General features: G+C 26.0%; 1 long non-coding RNA gene across 1 annotated transcript; it reads right to left on the reverse strand.

The window, feature by feature from the left end:
- Nucleotides 1-20,492: 20,492 nt before the first annotated feature.
- On the reverse strand, nucleotides 20,493-21,341 carry LOC127266353 (uncharacterized). Its single transcript, XR_007842128.1, has 2 exons — nucleotides 20,774-21,341; nucleotides 20,493-20,668 (listed from the first exon to the last, which is right to left on the reverse strand). It is a non-coding gene; the product is annotated as an uncharacterized LOC127266353 (long non-coding RNA).

Here is a 21,341-nt window from a genome sequence, read left to right on the forward strand (position 1 = left end):
GCCCAAGGTGAAGCGGGTTAGTCCATATCAAGTGGGCTAAGCCTAAGTTTTTATATTTTTCTTTATTGTATTTTAACTTAAATATTTACATATAAATTCCATGTATTTATACATACATATATATATATATATTTATACTTTTCCCCCATAGTTCAATATTATATATTAGATAAAATGCATAGTTAATTAAAATGATGTGGGTATGATTTTAATTTTCAAATTATATAGTTTATACAATTCATCGGTCCGCCTCTAATGTCACATTTACTTTTTGCTTTATTGTACTTAATATTAAAAATTTATCTATATTTTTATAATTCCTTTTTTCACAAATGTCCTTCTACGAGTATTATAAGACACTAATGAAAATATTTTTGTAATTTTTTCTTAATTTGTACTATATTTTGATATAATAATTAATATTCAAATATAAACACACAAATAAATAAATAAAACTCTTAGAGCCGAACAAAGTTTAAATATCTTAATTATTTTTTCTTGGACTGGGCAATAGATAGATCTAGGCCCACAATAGTTTGTTAGCATTTTACTAACGCTATATATTATTAAGTTTAATAATTAATTTTATTTATTTATTTGATAAGAAAAAGAATAATATATAAATGTGAATAAATTCTTTTTTTCTTTTTTTTTTTTTCATTAGGGGAATTTACTCCCACTTCTTTTAAAATACGGGAATATAATTTAAGAATAATCAAATATAGTAATAAAATAAAATAATTTATTCATTAAGTTATTTTCGTTGATAAAATAGGATTTAGTAGAGGTTTATTTTATTTGATTATCAACATGAATGCTTCCCCAGTCCCCCCTCCCTCTTTTATTTAAATTACAGAATCTAAAAAATATTATATATATATATAAAATTGTGTGTTTTTTTTTTGAAAAAATGTTTAACATATTTTTTTCAAAAAATTAATATATTACACATTTATTACTTTTATAATAGCCTTTTAATTTCATGTACTTTATATAATATATATATATTTTGAACCAAAATAAGAAAGAAACAAACCCACATTTAATATTTATTTACGTCATATTAAATAATTATTTTTTATTTATATATTTACTTGTGTTTTTCAGTTTACCAAAAACTGCACTTTGGAAGCTACGGTTGATTGGACGTTTTATGCACAGTTTCAGTTTCTCCAATTTTTATAATCTTTTGTTATTTTTGCTATGTTCTATATATATATATTTAATACATAATTTGTATGATTTTTTATAAGAATAAATAGTTTATTAGTAAAATACTGCATCAAATAATTATTTAAATACAGAGTAATACAAATACAAATCAAATGTACTGCTATTATATTTTACTTTATTTTCATATTTTTATATACAATTAAAAGTAATGTAAAAAAATTATTAACTTACAGTAATAATTTTAAAAATTTGTAAAATTCAAAACAAGAATAACTTTTGAAATTTGGGACTGAATAATATTCAAAACAGAGTCCAAGTACGTAAGTGTGTGCTGTCTGTAGAAGGACATACAAAGCAGGGTTGACCTGCGGCATAAGAGGTCAGCGCATGTGTTTTTTTGGGTGGTCCCTGGACTCGAAAACCAGAACAGCGCGGCAGCCGTAGAGACCGCCTACAACGGGGTCAACTAATTTAAAATTCCCTAAAATATATCCAAACCATCACACTCGGGCTCAGCATCCTACTATGGATGGCATACAGTAGAGTACCGCACCGAAAAATATATCGGTCGATACCGATACCGTATCGAATTTTTTAATATGACTAAAATACATACTGGTACCGTATCGAAAGTTTCAACATATTGAATTTCGGTATACCGAAATTTTCGGTACGGTACCGGTATATACGGTTTATACCGAAATTTCAATTTCGATATGATACCGGTATATACCGCTGTTGGAATATAAAGCCTGATTATATCCTAAAATCTAGGGATATAATTCGGATATTATATTTTAGATTTTAGAGATATAATTTGGATATTATTATCAAAAGCTTAGGCTATAAATATCTATGTATTCTCACTTTAACATGTGTCTGCGTACTTTATAGTAAAATTTCTGGCTTGGCAGCACCCCCAGACGTAGATCTGATCGAACTGGTTTACCAAATTCTTGTGTTCTTTTGTCATTATTATCTCATCTTGATTTCCTGGAATTTCCCTAACAAGTGGTACCAGAGCCTAGTTCGTTGATAGGGTGGATTGAGAGGAATCGGACGTTGGATCGTTGTGGGAATCCCTTGTGACCTGCGGAGGTGCCTTGTGTCGAAAGTCTCCTGGCGGTGTTGGGTCGGTCCCGACTGGTAGGTCAGGCAGCGAGTCCCTTTGTGATAGGCGGTGCAAGGTTGGTAGGGAAGGATAAGGGTTTCGGCAAACGCAGCGGAATATCCGATGTGCTCTCGTATTAAGTGAACCTTAGGTTTATTTGTGGGAGTCAAGATGGGTAATCGTCATGTTGTCAAGACATTCGATGGTATGAACTTCGGTTTCTAAAATATGCATATAGAAGATTACATGAATGGTAAAGATCTAGATGCAGTATTGAAGGAGAAATCCGAAGACATGGATGAAGCCGAATACAAGAAGATCAACAGGAAGACGATGAGTACGGTTCGACTAACCCTTTGGGAGAATGTCTCGACTGAATTTAGATTTGAGGCAAAAGGAAAGTGTGAAGATCAAGTCAAAGTTGAAGCCGAAGAATAAGGACAAAGAAGATGCAAGTCAGGTGGTATGTTGGAACTGCAAGCAAGGAGCACTTGAAACGAGGGCGTCGGAGAAGGATCAGGGTTCAGCAAACGCAACGGAGGAGATATCCGATGCGCTGATTCTGAGCGTCAGCAGTCCAATGAAGTCATGGATTTTGGTCTCAGGAGCGTAATTCCACTCATGCAGTGATTAGGGAATCATGGAATCCTATACCATAGGTAATTTTGGTGTTGTCTATCTTGCAGATGATGAGACACTGAAAATTGTAGGTAAAGGAATGATTCGAATCAGAATACCGAATGGTGGGGTGTGGAGATTGGATGAGGTATGTCGAAGTGGAAGATGAAATCAGTCTTCAAGTGGGAGATTGTTGGGATATGAAGCCTGATTATATCCTAAAATCTAGGGATATGATTTAGATATTATATTTTAGATTTTAGAGATATGATTTGGATATTATTATAAAAAACTTAGGTTATAAATATCTATGTATTCTCACTTTAACATGTGTCTGCGTACTTTATGGTAAAATTCCTGGCTTGGCAGCGCCCCCAAACGTAGATCATCGTGATCGAACTGGGTTAACAAATTCTTGTTTTCTTTTGTCATTATTATCTCATCTTGATTTCCTGGAATTTTCGTAACAACCGCTTATACCGAAAATTTTGATTTCGGTAGATATTGGTATATACCTATTATACCGAAAATATAATTTTAAATTTCAAAATAATTAACAAAAATTAATAAATATCACTATTCTCTACCACAAAAATATTATGAAAAAACCAATAAATTTTCAATAGTTTACATATTTTTTTGTTATAATTTAAAAACATATTAATAATTAAATTATTTAATAAAAATAATATTGGTACGGTATCATACCGAAATACTGAACTTTCCGAAAATTCATATCGATACCGTACCAAAAACTTCGGTACGATATCCATACCGTACAAAAATTTTAAATTTTCGATATACCGAAATTTTCGATATTTTCAACACGATACGGTACGATAAGTCGATCTTAATTTTAAAATAAAATAATTGGAAGAAATTAATATGGAAGAAATTAATACCCTCTCCGTCAAAATAATAGTATTTTAATTATAGTGGGTAGGTAAAAGTAGTGTAACGACATTTTTGCCCTTATTTTTTTTGGTATAAAAGTAATGATGTGATGTAAAATAAGAGTATTTGTGGAAAAATGAGGGTATTTAATGAAATGGTTACTTTGTAACTGGACGTTCCAAAATAGAAATATGTATACTTTGTAGCTGAACAGAGGAAATATTAGTTTCAAAAAATTTAAAATTAATCAATTTTGGTGCTAATATAAAAAATTTATTGATTTTGGTCATATTATAAAAAATTTTAATAAATTTTAATCACATCATTAAAAAATCAACAAAAAATTACTAATGTAAATATAAAATAAGCAATGTTGCAGCTGATTTGGACAAAACAGGATCGAAATGAGTGGTCAATTAATTGGGAGGGCGAACCGTGAATGTTATATTTATACTAGGGGTGTGTTTCTTTGGCAATTTTTTTTTAGAATTTTTACTATTTATTAAATTTTTTTCACAACAAATAGCAAAATTAAATACTTATTTTTTATTTTTTATATTGGATTAAAAATTAATTTTATATTTAAAATATCACATTAATACGTAATTATATCACATTATACAACTATTTAAATTTAAAACTTTTACTATTAAAATTTCAATTCAAAATCCAAATTCTCGAAGAAACACAACCTAAAAGGTTTTTCAGATCGCTTACGACAGAACGTGCATCACCTCGTACTTCTGCTACGTGGCACAAATCTAAGAAGTCATCCAACGGCGGAGAAAATTTTGACAAAACGCGTGATAAACAGAAGGAAGAGATTTTGGGCTAAATCCTTAGCAGTACTAAGAAATTGCAGCGCAATTCACTATTTAGTAATAATTTTATTTCTAAACATTTTTTTATTTTTATTTTTTAAAGAAAGAACGAGTAGAACTTTAATTGATAATCATACATGATAAATAAGTGTGATGTTTTAATTTAAAATACAAATAAAAAACACCAAAAATTATATTATAATTTCAATAGCAGTATTTCTTTCTTTCTTTTTCTTTTTTTTTTTCCCCCATATTATCCTCACAATTTAATTTCAAATATTTTATAAATTAATGAAAATTTTTAATAGGAGGGTAAAATAGTAAAGTAGGGCCAAATGTAATTTGCAAAAAAATAAGGACCTATGTAGAATTATACTGAATTTATTTGATTTTGGGTGAATTTTGATTGAAATAATATTTCAATAGAATATTTTTATAAAAAAAAAAATTTAATTTTTTTATTTAAAATTATTCACATTAAATAGTAATGATTTTAATTTTCAATAATACCAAACATATTTACAAATATATTATTATACACGCAATTAATTTATATAAAATATAAAAAAATAGTCAAATAATCTTCCATATTTCTGTTAATCAATAAAATATCGCTATTATTGTTTAATTTATCACAAAACCCAAAAGGATACAATAAACTAGACAGAAAAATATTTAATTAAAATAAATAACAATATATATTTAAATATACTTTCTTCGTCCACCTCTAATGTTTACATTTACTTTTTCCGTCACTGTACTTAATATTAAAAATATTTATATATTTGTATAATTTATTACACAAATGTTATTATATTAATTTTTTTGTTTTTTCTTTTGATTTCTATTATATTTTGATATAATAATTAATATTTAAAGACTAATACGAAAAAAAAGTAATATAAACCTTAAAAGTGGATGAAATGAGTATTAAATATGAATATCACTGCAAAAAGAATAAAATTATTACTATTTCGTTCCAATTCAATGTAATTTTTTATTACTTTTGTTTATTTCATTAAAAAAATTTCTATTCTATCATAGTAAAAATAATTTATATTATATAAATACAAAAATACTTATACTTTTTTACAAAACTATCTATTTTTTTTTGTACTTGTAAAATAAAAAATATTAAAAATATTTTATACATTTCAACTAATTAATAAAATAATAATAATTTTTTTTAATTCATTATAAAAAAATAAAAAGATACATTCGATAGGACAAAGAGAGTATATAATAGAAATAAATAATATATATCTATATTAATATAAATCAATTTTATAAAAATTCAAAATTTAAATAAAAATCTATATTTTCATTTAAAAATCTAAAGATAATTAGAAGTAGGTTCCATCTTCAAAATTAAAAATATATACTATATTTAAAATGGAAAAAAATATGAAAATATGGTGTTGAGTTAAAGATTAGGGATGATAATTGAAGCTTATCTTGCCCCAAATTCATTATAAACTCGGTGTTAATGGGACGAATTCGAGTTCAAAATGTTATAATAGAACGAGTTATGGTTTTGAGATTTTAAATCCGATCCAGTCCAGAACGAATAACGACTTTGGTTAACAATTCGTCTTAAATCCGTTTAAATTAATAACTATAAAAGATAATATTATGTATTTATTTAATTATTTATATTATCTAAATTTATTAATTTATAATTTTTTATTTTCCTTTTTTTCACATTTTTTTAATTGTATTGCATCTTTCAATTTGGTTTTTTTTTTTTTTTTTTCAACTTATCATTATTATGTTACTTTTATGTTATATCGATGTAGTTTCGATTGAAAATATATTATTGTTTTTATTACGTAAAATTTTAAATATTTAATACCATAATTTTTACTTATATATTATTATATAATCTATAAATAAAAAATAATTAATATATAAATATATTTTATAAAATAAAAACTGATTCTGAATTAGGCAATTTTGTTGTGAATTCTAATTGGAAAAAATAAAATAAAATTAAAATTTCAACCCACCCCACCTGACGTGTGCTGTTCGATTACGGACATTCCAGATATGGGGTTTGACCTAATTTTACAAGTCAACCTTGTTTCTTTGGTAGGTCCGGGACCCCAAATCCAACAGAGCAGAGATCGACCACTCGCGAGTGGCGGGTGGGGTTAGACGAATCAAAACCATATAATTAGCTTCTTATTGTTACTTTTATTTATCTATTATAATTATGTCAATTTTTTTTTAATGTTAATTAAATTATACATAATTTATTTATTATAAATAATTTTATTTTCTCATAATTTTATTATTTATAATTTAATAAATACTAATTAATTTATTAGTATTATTTTTTTTATTTATTGCATTATATTTTTATTAATTATTTAATAAATTTTATAATAATTTTTTTTATTTTTATATTAATTTATTATTATTTTTTAATTTATGTGCTCAAACAAAATGTATAATTAATTAGGATGGATAAAGTATTATTTATTTATTTATATTATATATAAAAGTATATTCTTGATATAATAATATTAATATTATACACATTTTATTTCAACTATACGGTATGTTTATTTAGTATTTTAGTCAGAGGTGCTTTTACGTGAGATTAGAAGAATCACGTCAGTAATATTTTTGTCGAATTATTATTGTGTTTGATTATTAATTTATATGAAAAATATAATATAAATATTATATGTATTGATAATCATATTAGTAAAAAATATTTAAATGATCACACGCTACTAAATATTAATTAAATAAATCATTTCAACCTAAATTATACTATACACCCATCATTATGTAAAAATAATTTATTTGGTTTGAACATACATTTTAATATTGTGTACATTTTTTATCTTTTATAATAAAATTAAAAATAGTAAAAAAAAAATATATACATATATTTTAACTAAAAGAGAAATTCAATCCCATGATAGAGAAATAAAGAAAATGACAATTATTTGTTTAAGAAAGAAGTAATGTAAAACCCAACAGTAATCAAACACACTTTTATATATATATATATAAATTACAGCATAGGGCAGGTCGATCCCACTTGCCCGTTTCTTCCACACCGGCGACGGCGACGGCGACGGAGCTATTATAGACATCGACATGGCTAATGAAAAAAAACAGACGGTGATGTAATAATTAATACAAATACAATTGCAAACAACGTGTCATTTCTCGACTGGCCGGAATTTGCAAAATCGACGACAAACGAGCTGATCGGAAAAATGCGATGCAGTACGAAACATGATCGGAAATAAAGTTTCCGGCGGGAGACAGACTCGCCGGAAAACGCATGTATCTGTCACTTCCGGCGACACAGCAAGGAAGCAACGTTCCAGAAGGTTCGGCAGAGAGACGCGAAAATCCGGCGTTTAATTGCGCCGCGAGCCGGCGGCGGGGAGCCGCGGAATTTTCCGGGTCGGGCCATCGGGTTCAGTACGGCGTCGTTTCGAGGAGTCGTAAGAATCTTTGAGCTCGGCGCTTGGAGTTGGAGTTGGAGTTGGAGCCGATCATTGCTGGCGTTTTTTATAGCTGATATTTGAGGCTTGGGCTTAACCGTGGCAAGGTTGGTAATTAACTATGGTTGGGTTAAGTTGACCTGAAATTAACAAAGTCAATTTCATGACTTGGACACGTGGCGCAAGTATGGGTTTTATCATCCAAAGAAGCGTGTAATTAAACCCCAAAACGCGTGAAATTAGAGGCGTATTATTCATCAAGATATGGTTTAAAGAAGACAAAACATCGACTTTATTAATTTTGATAACACACTCTCAGCCTGTGTTCTTTTTTTTTTTTTAAAAAAAATAAAATAGAAAAAGCCTTTTTACCCAAAGCCGAACAATAATTGTCTTTTTAGAAAACTGCTTTCCTCCAGCGTGAGGGATGGTATGTTTCAGCTCAGACTTGGGATAAGCTTCACTCACCCATAACCCCTTTTAACCCTATAAATAAGAAACTTTCTTAAACTAAACTAACAGACAATTAGACCTAATCAACCATCTAATAAACCCTAACTAAATCACTAATGGGTTTAAGGGTTTCGACTTTGATTTGAGTTTGGATCAATAGGTTTGAGTTAAAGGAATTGGGCCAATTCTGTTGGATCGGGCTAAGAAGTGGATCAACTATATATTTTTGAAATACTTGTTGAATTAGGCTTCAAACGGATTTTTTTTTTTTTTAAACATACTCCACTTATTTTGACCGCAATTTAACCAAATTCAAAATACAGATTTATATAGATATAGACTTACCTGTACTAATGGGTTTCATAATCGTCTTTGTCCATCGTTGTATCCACGAACAATATTGTGCAAACTAAACATAAAACACGTACAACACAAAAGTCTTAACGCGCATAGATTGATCACACAACACCCTAACACGTAGTACACACAAATACTGCACAATCTAGCAGTATATGCATATTCACAAAGAAAATCAATTACCCGCTAAATACAAAATTTAGAATCACATAATAGGAGCTTCACTTTATTTGATATCAACTAGAGAACACGTAACTCTAGATACAAAACATACTTTAATCACACAACTCTACAACTCAAGCACACAACTCTACAGTTTTTAGGTACATAAGGCCTTACAATTTAACCACAAATTCTTACAACCTAAATACAACGTTCGGATTGAACAATATCGCTAAGCAACCTAGGAATAACACGAAGCACTGAGCATTTAGTTCGACACTTCACAAAGCATTCGGATTGGCCAAATACTATCACTAAAACAAATTAGAACACAACCACAAAGCCTAACATCAAGATACAATAATAAAGAATATACACAAATACTCTCACAAATAGGCAAAAATAACATGTTCATAAAAGATGGTTTGGTGGTGTGACGGTGACTCGTGACCGTGGTCCATTTTGCATAGTGTGATTTGTTTTGTAGGATATTAGCTTTGGTTAGAGATTTACCTATAGCGTACTCGACAAGAAGCGGCTGCAAATTCTAACATTGTTAAAAAAAAAAAAAAAAAAAAGAAGAATGAAGAAGAAGAAGAAGAAAAACAACAACAACATTATTTAATCACCTAAACTTTCCCAATAATTACATCCAAAATTAATATTTTTAAATACTTAGAGTTGTCTCATATATGAATACTTTCTTTTATTTTTATTTAATCTTTTTATATGTATGTTATACATTTTACATTCAAAATTAATATTTTGAATACTTAAGAGTTGTCTCATATATGAATGTTTTTAGTCTTCTATTTTTATATGTATTAAAGTTATACGTTTTAAATACAAATAAAATTAGCTTTTATTAGTTAATATTATTAATTCTAAAGTTTAATTTTTTATATTGTTTTAAACAATATTTCAAATTTATAAAATTGGGTCAAAAGGACGGTGTGTAATTTTGAATGATTGTTTGCAATTTTTTTGAGTTACTTTGTCTTTGTCTTTTTTTTTTTAAAAAAATAAAAAATAAAAACAAATATTTGATTAGTTTTGTGTTTATTTTGTTATTTTTAATTTTACTTTTAAATAAAATTATTAGAGTAGGTAGTAAATGTTAAGGTGTGTTTGAGAATTAACTGCGGTTTGTATTAAAGTGGTTGGTAAAATAATTGTTTGACATTAGTTTTTATACGTAAAATGACAATTAAGAATATTGATATGTTATTTTTTAAAATATTTAATTTTGTTCATTTTGGTTTAAAATTTATGAGAATTTGTGTTATTAATTATTAAAAATATAAAAATATTACAAAATATTTATTTTTATTTTTATTTTTTAGATTTGAGAAAAATATTTTTATTAAAAAATAATAATAATTTTTTATTAAAATTGTGTAAAATATAAAATAATAAATGTTTTGTATATATATTTTTGTTATGTTAATTGTTGTTTATTAATTTTTAATGTAACACTATATAATAAAAAGATATAAATAAATTAATAATACTTGTCTTTTCTATCTGATTTAATTTTAATATATTTATATTTTTTAAAAATAAGATGATTTATTTGTAATAATAAATAATAGTAATTATTTTCAATTTACAAAGATAAAATTATAATTAAATAAATTAAAATATATTTAGACTAATTAATAAATACTGCAATAAAAATATATTTATATGTATAAAATAATTAATTAATTTTTAAGGATAAATAAGAAATAATAGCAAATAAAATGAAAAAGTTTTCCAAAACTTTGGGTAGATTAGCTTTTTGAAACAAAAAAATTCTTTCAAATAATTAATTTACCAAACACCTAAATTAGCTTTTTAGCCGGTCAGAGAACTAAAAAGTTGTTAAATAAGTTAAAAGCTATTCAAAAACTCTTTCTCAAACAATGCATTTCTACTCAAGAATAAACTTATAAAAATGGTAATCATATATATATATATATATAACAGCTCAATGCAGATTCACTTTTTACAATATTTCTCAAATGCTACAATCTCAAAATTTTGAGATTTTTTTTGTTTTTTTAATTTGATTTTTTCTTTTATAGTTTTTTACATGATATACAGTTTGGAAGTTTATTTTTAAGCCGGTGAGTTTTTCAAAGGAGTAGTTTTTATAAGTTTTTATAGTGAAGTTATATCTGAAATTTTATCTCTTTGTATTAGAAAAAAATTAACACCGGGAAAAGAAGATCTTCAGACAAGTTTTTACAGAATGTTATTCTTTTTCTAAAATTTAAATTATGACTTCTTTCACTTCTTCTTCAAGTTCTTATATTCATTTTTATTAATTATAATTTTTGAATTTTTGTATATATTTTTAGCTCTGCTTTAATTTTAGAAAAGATTCTCGAGAAGAAGATTCTTCAGGCAAGTTGTTTTTTTCTGCAGAAATCGGAAACTTTTATTTCTTTCTCAAGTTCTTTTGTTTTCTTGTTATTTCATTATATTCATTTATATTAATTATATTTTTTTGAATTTTTTTATAATCTTTTAGCCCTATTTTTTTAATGGTAGACAAAAATTTTCTACGGAAAAGATTGCCACCGGAGCAGGAGCAGAAGTCCGTCTTCTTCTTGAAGTAAGTTTTTAAAGTAAATTTTTTAATGAATTTGAGTTTTTAATAAATTTGTCATTGCTCTCCGTTTTCTTGAAGTAAGTTTTTGAATAAATTTTACACCGGTGTGTTCTTTTTTTTTTTAATTTAATTTTTACAAAGATTCTCGAGAAGAAGATTCTTCAGGCAAGTTGTTTTTTTCTAAAATTTAATTTATGGCAGAAGTCGGAAACTTTTACTTCTTTCTCAAGTTCTTTTGTTTTCCTGTTATTTTATTATATTCATTTATATTAATTATATTTTTTTGAATTTTTTTATAATTTTTTAGCCCTGTTTTTTTAATGGTAGACAAAATTTTTCTACGGCAAAGATTGCCACCGGAACAGGAGCAGGAGCAGAAGTCCGTCTTCTTCTTCTTGAAGTAAGTTTTTAAAGTAAATTTTTTAATGAATTTGAATTTTTGAATAAATTTTCATTGATAAATTATCCAATAAATTTTTGAATAATTTTTTAGCCCTGTTTTTTTAATGGTAGACAAAAATTTTCTACGGAAAAGATTGCCGCCGGAACAGGAGCAGGAGCAGAAGTTCGTCTTCTTGAAGTAAGTTTTTAAAGTAAATTTTTTAATGAATTTAAGTTTTTAATAAATTTGTCATTGCTCTCCGTTTTTTGAAGTAAGTTTTTGAATAAATTTAAGTTTTTCAATAAATTTTACACGGGTGTGTTCTTTTTTTTTATTATTTAACTTTTACTTTTTTCTCAAAATTCTTATATTTTGCTGTTATTTGATTAGACAAAATTTTTCTAATTTAAATTTTTCAATAAATTTTAGAAGGTGTTGTTCTTTTTTTTTTTTATTTATTTAATTTTCACTTTTTTTCTCAAGTTCTTATATTTTGCTATTATTTGATTCATATTTATTTTTATTAATTATATTTTTTTTAATTTTTGTATAATTTTTTAGCCATGTTTTTTATATGATAGAAGACAAATTATTTATTAATTATATTTTTTTTGAATTTTTGTATAAAGTTGTTTTCTAAATTGTTTGTTGGATGATTCGCAATTTATTTATGGTTATTCATTTTCATTTTATATTTAATTATGGTTATTCTTTTTCATTTTGTATTTAATTTCTTCACATAGTGATTTGTTTTCAGGTGTTTAGCTATTTTATTATACATTTAAGTATAATTTAAATTCTTATTAGCAATTGATCATAATTTATATTAAATTATATGTTATTTTTATTATTTTTTTTATCATAAAGAGTTACAATATTGTAATTAAGTTATGGGAGATTGATTTTATTCTTTAAGTTGTAAAAAACAGAAAGAATAATAATTTTATTTTCATAATCAATCAAGTTCTAAACACATCCAAATATATGTATAACTTTTATATATATTTTAATTGTTATTGTTCATAATAAATTAAAATATTATTTTAACATTAAATTATTTCAGTTATATTGTATATTTTATTCCAAAGTATATAATGTAAATCTTTGTGTTCGAACAGTCTGGGTGTCTGCAGAGATGGACTGATGCCGACTCTATTTGGTGCGTGTGTTTGACTAATAATTAGTGGATAATGGTAGATGCCAAGTATATAATAAAATATGATTATAATTTTTTTCGTTAGATTTCATCGTGCGTAGCACGAATATCCCGCTAGTAATAATATATAGAATAACATAGAGTAAAATTATGGAATAAAAATAATTAATACTTCCTCCGTCCACAAACTAATGTCCTACTTCCCTATTTGGGACGTTCAACAACTATTATCCTATTTCATTTTTAAACACAAATTCTATATTTTTACCCTCATTTATTATTAATTTTAATTTCTATCATATAATTAAGGTCAAATTTGTCAATTTATAACAAAAAGATAATTACCTAAAAAATCATGCAAATATACTTTAGGACAATAAAAATTGGACGGAAAGAATAGTTTATAATATGAAAAGTAAATTATGTTTGATAGAAAAAACAATTAAACATATATAAATATAATAATTGAACAATTATCATTCATTCAAACAAAACAATATGTATACAAAAGATGTACAAATTTATATAATAAATTCTTCATTATATAGTTCATTTATTATATTTAAACAATAATCTTCAATTTATGCAATTTTATATTTTACAATGACATAATTATTATTTATGTAAATTTTATATTTTAACATGTCCGCGCAGGAGCAACCACTAATAAGTATAATATATATATATATATATATATATATACCAAATACGTAATACAAGGACCATGACGCAATTGAAATGAGAGTGGGTTTCATATCCAAAACATTTTAAAAGAAATAAAGGAATTAGGAAGAGAAGTAGGCGGAGCCCCACATCCAAAAATTATTAAAAATAAATAATAATAAAAAATATGTAGCGTAACATCTTTGTAAACCATACAAAATATAGAGGCCACCCGGCACGTAGCATCTTTCTAAACTATACAAAACATAGAAGTCGCTCGGCACGTGGGATGTGGATGTTTTCCATTAAATAAAATATTCTACTAAAAGGTTCTATAGAATAAAGAATTAAAATTTAGAAATAAATAATAAATAAAAGTTAGAAAAGAACTGGGCGAAAAACATAAAATAATTAAAATGAAAACTGTGGCTTCTTAACAATTTTTTTAAAAAGGTAAAATAAAAATATTAGAAAGCTAACAATAGGTAGAACAATTTTTTGCTGCTCCCTTGCTCCTGCAAGGGATGAACTTTTTTATTAGAGATATGATAGTAAGTTATTAATAATAAGTTATGATATTAATTTATTATTTTTTATATGAATAATATTATTTGTATTTTAAAAATTTTTAAGATTATATCTCGAAAAAATATATACAATATGAATATCATTTTGTAATTTTATAAAATATGAAGAGTTTTAAATATAGATTAAAAAAATTATGTTAATTGAGTAGAAAGATAGAAATAAAGGCGTTTTGAGTGAGTCATACGAGTAAGATGTTAGAAGTTTAATTAAATTAATTTATATTTGTTAAATATGTTTAAAATCGATAAAATTACCAAAAATAGAAAATTGTCATCTTTTGTGGGACATATTAAAAATAAAAAAGGATTATATGTGGCGGGACGAAGGGAGTATTATATTACGGTCTCTATTCTAAATAAGTTGTTCATTTTTTTATTATGACCTGTCCTATATAACTTATCATTATATATTATATTACTGTTCTAAATAAATTGTTTATTTTATTTTTTTTATTTTGATTCGTTTGATTATATATTTTAATCATATTTTAAAATTTATAATTTTTTAATTAAATTATTTAATTATTTTAATCTTAATTTATAATTATCTTTATTATGCAATAATTATTTTTAATAATACTATACTTAATTACTTATTATTTTCTAAATTATTGTATGTATAATAACATTGACAATTTATGCGTATCTATAATAACATTGACAATTTATGCGGAACAGATGAAGTAAATTAAATTAGATATATTATTCAGTACAAATACATTGTATTATTTTATTATTTTAGAACTTTAAATTGACTATGTTTGTAAATAATTTCATATGTAAAAATTTTCCGCTAAAATGATCTTACGGTGCCGGACTCACTACCTGCCATTGCCACGTAGATGTCATGTTAGTAACATGTGAAATTTTTTTAATTTTTTTATTTTACAAAATATTTTGGTAAACTGTTTTTTAGTATCATATTTCCAACTATTTTGATCATTTTAAAATTTTAAATGAATCTATTTGAAAATAGTCATGCAAATAATAATTTTTCTTTGAAACGATCCTCCAACGTATATTATTAATGTATAAAAACGCTAGTTATAAATATACAAATTACAATAATTTAAAATTATTTAAGTTTATTATTTAATATCTCTTTTCTATTTTAAAATTTCCAAAACTCGTAAAAAATCTTTCCATAGAACTGGCTCTGGATCCGGGCGAGAGGAGTGCCCGCCCAAGGTTTATAGAGCGCCAATCCTATATATATAATTATAGCAAAGAGTGTGGACCTCATCCTTCAAATTCCTAACTTTTAATTTTATTTTTTATTTTTTTAGATTTTTACAATTTTTTTAATGCAATTTTTTCAATATATATCACTTACTTAATTACATGTATTTTTTTAAATAATGGGATAGTGGGATATAATAGGACAGTAAGATATAACTTGATAGTGGAGTAGTTTTTTAATTATTTTTTTTTGTTAATTCTCTCAATAATTTAGCACAATATCTGCCATTAGCCTCCGTTGCATTCGGGAAGGATTTGCTACTCTCCCTTCAACCATTTGAGATTTTTTGAAGAGACAAAAGTTTAGTATTTAGTGACTCTTCCTTCTGCCATTTGAGATTTTTTGAAGAAGCAAAAGCTTAGGATGTGGTGATTCTCCCTTTTACCATTTGAGATTTATTTAAAGAGGCAAAAACTAGGCAATGACTCTCTTTCTCCTTCTGCCATTTGAAATTTTTTTTAAGAGGCAAAAGTTTGACAAAGACTCTTTGGACTGTCTCTGGTATAGTCTGTTCAACCTTTCACAAGAGTAGATCCACCATTTTCAGAATAAAATTACTTATTTCTTTCTAATCAAAGGATGCTTTGAGATTTTTTTGTTATTATTATTATTATTATTATTATTATGTAGAAGTATGAAATTTACAACAGTTTATTTTAATTACATTTATTTCTAAATTGTCTTCTAGCTTTTATTATAATTTTAATTTATCTTTTTTAATTGTCGTTTACTAATTAACATTTTTGTATTGATGAAGTTAATTTGGCAAGGATTCGATGACTCTCCCTTCTACTATTTGAGATTTCTTTGAAGAGGCAAAATGTCTGGACCCCTTTATCCCCTTTTATCATTTTAGTCACTGTCGCAAACTAGTCCCATAAGTGAAAAATTTTCGCTGTTTTAGTTTTCCGTCGCTGGAGACGCCCGCGTGGCTCGCCGGAGGTGGCGTGTCCGCTAGGTGCCCCTTTTAATTTTTTTTTATTTGGACCAAATAAAAAAAATAAAACAATACAAATAAAATTTAAAATAAATTAAAAATAAGTTTTAAATTTTTTTTTTAAACAAAATCCATGTGTCCGCCAGGTGTCGCTGACCTGGCGGGACACTTTGCGGACACGTCACCTCCGGCGAGCCACGCGGGCATCTCCGGCGCCGGAGGACTAAAACAGCGAAAATTTTTCACTTATGGGACTAGTTTGCGACCACTCACGGGACAAAAATGATAGAGGGTCCAGTTACGGGAATAAAATAATAGTTTACCATTTATTTTTTTTTTGTAGAAGCATGAAATTCACAGCAGTTTATTTTAATTACATTTATTTCTAAATTATCTTTTATCTTTTATTATAATTTCAATTTATCTTTTTTTTTTTTTTCGTCTGCTAATTAACATTTTTGTATTGATGAATTAATTTGGCAAGGATTTGGTGACTTTCCTTTCTATCATTTGAGATTTCTTTTAAGACGCAAAACCTTGGCAATGACTTACTTCTTTCTAATCAAACGATGTTTTGAGATATTTTTGTTATTTTTGTTTATGTAGAAAAATGAAATTCACAACAGTTTATTTTAATTATATTTATTTTTAAATTGTCTTCTATCTTTTATTATAATTTCAAATTATTATTATTATTATTATTATTATTATTATTTTTTGTTGTTTGCTAATTAAAATTTTTGTATTGATGAAGTTAATTTGGCAAGGGTAACTATCCCTTCTATCATAAGAGGCAAAACCTTGGCAAGGGTGTAGTGATTCTCCCTTCTAAGATTTTTGTAAGAGCCAAAAACTTGGCAAAGATTTGGTGACTTGGCCTGTCTGTGGTATAAGCTCGGCAGGGACTCTTAGCATGTCTCTGATATAGTTCGTTCACCCTTTCACAAGGGTAGACTCACCCGAATAAAATTACTTACTTTTTTTCTATTTGAGATTTTTTTTGTTATTTTTTTTTATGTAGAAGTATGAAATTTACAACAGTTTATTTTAATTACATTTATTTCTAAATTGTCTTCTATCTTTTATTATAATTTTAATTTTTTTTTTTTGGCCCTTTGCTAATTAATATTTTTGTATTTATGAAGTTAATTAAAAATTTTCGGAGAAAAGTTGTTCATCGAGCACTCATTTGCAATTTGAAGATAATTTCAATCATCAAATAATGTGAGTATTTCTTTTTTATAAATAAATAATTATAATTTTTCTTTAATAATTTATCTTTCACATCATTGTGTCTATATATATATATACATACGATATGAAGTATCAAGGTTATTATAATTTATTACATTCATCTTTCTTGTGCCTCCAACGTTTGCAAGACCAGATGCTCCATCTCCGGTGTTTTAAGTTATGACCATAGATTGGTGTGAAGAATATTCACATATTTTGAAAAGACCTTCACAATTATAACTATTTTTTTTCTATTTTTTTTTAGAATTATATATTTTTTTCCGTAGTTTATAAAATAACTTTGACTTAAATGTCATGATTTATATTATATGAGATGTAATGATTTATATTACGTAAGATTCCATCTACAATATTTTATTTACTTTTATTTATATAGTATAAAAATAATTTTATTATATATATATTTATTTTATAAATTATAAATAAATCATATATGCAAAATTTATCAAATATATAATTACATTACAATATTATTTTAAACCTATTTTAATTATATATACACTCGTGCATAACACGGGTTTAAATTCTAATATATATATATATATATATAAACCCTAAAATGAGTTGAGTTTAGTTTAGAACTAACTGTACATACGGACTCAGATAAAAATAAATAAATATTTCGATAAAAAAAAAAATAAATTAATAAATAAATGAAGGGACCGACCAACGATCTCCCCAAAACCAGGTTGTAACAACAAATTTGAACCAGTCAGGACTCAGGGCACCCACCTCAGTGACCTCACAGTCACAAAGGTAGACTAGAAACAAAAGAGAAGTTCGTGATGAAGAAGTCTAAACTTTTTTTTTTTTTTTTTTTTTTTTTTTCTAAATTAAATAATCATTTTCCATATCTATCAATCTATTTATTTCTTATATGAAATTTTAAAAATATTAATATTATATTGTAAAAATAAAAATAGAAAGGTAATGATATTTGTATAATATATTATAAATTAAAAAAAAATTTATAATATTAAATACATAGTACAATTACTAAAAATGAATAAATACTTTGTTATTTGACGGACTAAAATAAAAAAATATATAGATTGTTAAGGGATGAAATAAGTATTATATACAAATATATAGTTGCTGGTTGTGTTTACTCGTAAGATTTTGGTTTTAAATTTTGGTTTTGAATAATAAAATTTTGAATTGAAATAATTATTTGATATAATATAAATATGTGTTGATGTGATGTTTAAAATGTAAAATTTAATTTTAGTGTAATATAATACATAAAAAAAAATAGGTATGATACTTTTGGATTAAAAAAAAAAAATTGAAATAGTAAAACGAAAAATCAAATTTCACTAGTAAAGACAACCCTCTCTTTGTTGCTTTGATTATTGAACTTCTAACATCGTTTCTATTGGATATATTAAAAAATACTCCCTCCCTCCCTATCACGTTATATGCCCGGTTTAGTGTTAGACAAATGAATGTAAAATATAATTAGGAAGTAATTAAATAATGTAAAAAAATTATAAATTATGAAAATTTTAAAATATCATTAAAGTCTATAATAATATTTTCTAAAACGAAAAAGATAAATAAGGTGAGACGAACCGAAATAGGAACAGTGACGAAAAAATGTGAGACAGATAGAGTAAATTATTAATTGATTAATTTTATACATTACTGGTTTGTTTGTTTAATATTTTATTTTGATTTGAAGTATTTTTGTACATGTGGTATAAAAAATTGTATCGATTATATAAAATATAATATTTTGTATTGTATGTTAAAGTTTTATGAAAGAATATAATATTTCATTCATTCTATAAAAAGAGTACCATATGCTTTTTGCGTGTAAATATTTGAATATTAATTATTATATTAAAAAAATAATTAATTATATTGAAAAATATTGTGTAGAATGATACAAATATTCTTAAGACTAATAAAAAATTCACACTAAATTTACTACGTGACGAATTCTTTTTATTGTGTCCATGAAAATATAATTAGTATTATACATATATAAACACAATTTATAAAAGTATTAATAAACTCTCGTATTAATTATATATCATTTCATGTTATATATTTAAAAAAGATATTAGTATTTTAAATAATTAAAAGATATCCATGACTAATTATTTACTAATATTATTTCAAATAAAAATTTTATATGTTTTATAAAATATTATATAAATTAAAATACACAAATACATGTAGGGTGCCTTCCTTTGGGAGTGGTTTGGGAAGATTTGTTTTGATTTTGGTTTGAATTTGAATTTTTTTTAGTTTTGGAAAGTTGCGGGTTTTGTTTAAATTTAAAGAGTTTTGATAGATAATGATTTGATAGGTAATGATTGAATCGATGAATTTATAATTTAATAAAAAATAATTTAAAAATTAAATAAAAAAAATAAAAATATTGATGTATTAAATAATAATAATATAATTTAAAAAATAAATATGAATATAAAAAGTAGTACTATAATATTATTATTTAATATATTATTAGTAATTATTTATGAATATTAGTATTATTAATTTTCATTAATATATGATAATTTTTAATTATATATTATTATAAAATATTTATTTTACTTCCAATTTGTGTCCTAACACATCGCACAACGACAGCGTCGCGGTAAGTTCTTCCCCCCTTCCTCTCGCTATCCCTCTCGTTCTTTCTCTGTTTTTTTTGTTTTTTTTCCTCCTTTTTCTTCTTCTTCTTCTTCGTCTCCATCCAATTTCCTGCGCCACCGCCCGGTGAAGTATGCCGTTCAATAACGACATCTTGCCGCCGACCTTTGGTTCCCAGTCGACGAGCAAGATTCCCCTGCTTGAGAAAGGAGGTTTTGTGTTGGTGTAGAGGCGAAAATTGTGGAATTGGAATGGAACGAGATTAATTAAGGAATAAAAGCAAGAGTCAAAGGCGACTTACTCTCCACGGCGGTGATTAGATTTCGGGAGGTTTCGTTTGGTAAGTGAGATAGGAAAGGGAAAAAGGGGAAAAAAACAGAGAAAAGCATACAAATTAGGTGTCCGACGTTTTTCCTACAGGGTGGCTTCGCACCCAAATGACCGAAACATAAGCCAAAGGAACACATAATTATTACACGTAATTTATAATTAAAGCGGGAAACACACCAACAGAGGGCACACATAATTATAAACATTTTATCAATCGCCGCCGATGCCGAGATGGACGGCAATACTAACGGCGGCTCCCTTCAGCATGCGGAAAAGTGCCGCGATACTCCGGCACTTGACGGCGTTTCCTCGGACGGGAAGGGTGAAGTTGGGAGGAGGTGGAGGAGAGTTAAAAGGGCGAAGGTGACGTGGCTGTGGCTGTATGTATCCAATAGAAAAAGCGAATAATAATACCTTCAATGCTCTTCTCGCCATCGTCTGATCTGATCTGATCTGATGCAATTTAATTTAATTTAATTCGAAATATATATATATATATACATGATATGATATGAATTTAAAGCTAAGAAGAAGGGGAA

Source organism: Andrographis paniculata, unplaced genomic scaffold, assembly GCF_009805555.1.
Source record: "Andrographis paniculata isolate CXL003 unplaced genomic scaffold, ASM980555v1 Contig75END, whole genome shotgun sequence".
NCBI lineage: Eukaryota > Viridiplantae > Streptophyta > Magnoliopsida > Lamiales > Acanthaceae > Andrographis > Andrographis paniculata.